Here is a 2,484-nt window from a genome sequence, read left to right as displayed (position 1 = left end):
CCAGTCTGACATGAAGCATTGGCCTTTCATGGTGGTGAATGATGCTGGCAGACCCAAGGTCCAAGTAGAATACAAGGGAGAGACAAAAAGCTTTTATCCAGAAGAGGTGTCATCCATGGTTTTGACAAAGATGAAGAAAATCGCAGTAGCCTACTTTGGGAAGACTGTTACCAATGCTATTGTCACAGTGCCTGCTTACTTCAATGAATCTCAGCGTCAGGCCACCAAAGATGCTGGAACTATTCCTGGTCTCAATGTACTTAGAATCATCAATGAGCCAACTGTTGCTGCTATTGCTTACGGTTTAGACAAAAAGTTTGGAGCTGAAAGAAACGTGCTGATCTTTGACTTGGGAGGTGGCACTTTTGATGTGTCAATCCTCATAATTGAAGATGGAATCTTTGAGGTCAAATCTACAGCTGGGGACACCCACTTAGGTGGAGAAGACTTCGACAACCGAATGGTCAAACATTTCATTGCAGAGTTCAAATGCAAGCATAAGAAGGTTATCAGTGAGAACAAGAGGGCTGTCCATCGCCTTCATACTGCTTGTGAACGTGCTAAGCATACGCTCTCTTCCAGCACCCAGGCCAGTATTGAGATTGATTTGCTCTATGAAGGAATCGACTTCTGTACCTCTATCACCCATGCCCGATTTGAAAAATTGAATGCTGACCTTTTCCGTGGCACCCTGGACCCTGTAGAGAAAGCCCTTCGGGATGTCAAGCTTGACAAGTCCCAGATCCATGATATTGTCCTGGTGGGTGGCTCTACTCATATCCCCAAGATTCAGAAACACCTACAGGACTTCTTCAGTGGAAAAGAGTTGAATAAGAGCATCAGCCCTGATGAGACTGTTGCTTATGGTGCAGCTGTCCAGGCAGCCGTTCTCTCTGGAGACCAATCTGAAAATGTCCAAGATCTGCTGCTGGATGTCACACCTGTTTCCCTTGGCATTGAGACGGCTGGTGGTGTCATGACGGTCCTGATCAAGCGCAACACCACCATCCCCACCAAGCAGACGCAGACCTTCACCACCTACTCCGACAACCAGCCCGGGGTGCTCATCCAGGTTTGTGAAGGTGAGTGTGCCATGACCAAGGATAACAACCTGTTTGGCAAGTTTGAACTCACAGGCATTCCTCCTGCGCCTCGTGGTGTTCCTCAGATTGAAGTCACTTTTGATATCGATGCCAATGGCATCCTCAATGTCTCTGCTGTGGATAAGAGTACAGGAAAAGAGAACATGATTATCATCACTAATGACAAGGGTCGTCTAAGCAAGGAAGACATTGAGCGCATGGTCCAAAAAGCTTAGAAGTACAAATCTGAAGGTGAGAAGCAGCGGGACAAGGTGTCTTCCAAGAATTCACTTAAGTCCTATGCATTTAACATGAAAGCAACTGTTGAAGATGAAAAACTCCAAGGCAAGATCAATGATGAGGACGAACAGAAGATTCTTGACAAGAGCAATGAAATCATCAACTGGCTTGAGAAGAACCAGACTGCAGAAAAGGGAGAATTTGAACATCAGCAGAAAAAGTTGGAAAAAGTCTGCAACCCCATCATTACCAAGCTGTACTAGAGTGCAGGAGGCATGCCAGGAGGAATGCCTGGGGGCTTCCCTGGTGGCGAGCTCCTCCATCTGGCGGTGCCTCCTCTGGGCCCGCCATTGAAGAGGTTGATTAAGCCAGCTTTGAGCATAGATCTAGCATTGTTCCACACAAAATATTGAAGGAGACAAATTTGTAGCAAATTCCATGGCAGTTTTAAAAGTTGAGCTGCTGTATAGCAAATAACTGGGCATTCTTGATACTTGAATATGGACTGTGCACATGGAAAGGAAAAATAATGCACTTTATAACTGTATTGTAAAGTGAAAAATGCAGCATCTTAAATAAAACTATTTAAAATTGGCACCATAAAAAAAATAAACTGATGAAAAAAATAGATCCAGAGGCATAGAAGCATGGAACAGACTGATGAATTTCAGAAGGTGGGGGTGGGGTAGGGTGGGGTGGTGTGGAGAGATTAACCTGGAAAATTATAACCCATGAACAAAGACAATAGTATGATGGAGGCCTGGGAAGGGCAGGTGCGTGCTGGAGAAAAAACAACAACAAAAAGAAAAACAACAAAGGGGACAATCATAATAATTTCAACAATAAAGATAAATTAAAAACAAACAAAAAAATTAAAATGTGTTTGCTTTTCTCACATAACATCCATTTTATTATAATTTTAATCTTGTGCAATGCCTCTTTTAAAAGAAGATATGCTACAATGGTCCCTAAGAAGATGTGTCCAAGTGCTAACACTCAGAACCTGTAAATGTGGCCTTATTTGCAGATGTAATTAAGGACCTCAAAATGAGCTCATCCTGGATTGTCAGGGTGGGCCCAGAAGCCTGTGGCCAGTGTCACTGAGGGGAGGTGCACAGAGAGGGCTGTGTGAAGACAAAGCAGAGATTGGAGAGATTTAGCC

The 2,484-nt window shown here is 44.0% G+C and overlaps 1 pseudogene; it reads left to right on the top strand.

Annotated features, from left to right (window-relative positions):
* LOC102241483 overlaps nucleotides 1–1,811 on the top strand; it is a 2,079-nt pseudogene extending 268 nt beyond the window's left edge.
* The last annotated feature ends 673 nt before the right edge of the window (nucleotides 1,812–2,484 follow it).

This window comes from Myotis brandtii, unplaced genomic scaffold (genome assembly GCF_000412655.1).
Source record: "Myotis brandtii unplaced genomic scaffold, ASM41265v1 scaffold11, whole genome shotgun sequence".
NCBI classification, from domain to species: Eukaryota; Metazoa; Chordata; class Mammalia; order Chiroptera; family Vespertilionidae; genus Myotis; species Myotis brandtii.
The sequence above is the reverse complement of the archived record's forward strand: the minus strand, read 5'-3'. Positions and strand labels throughout refer to the sequence as shown.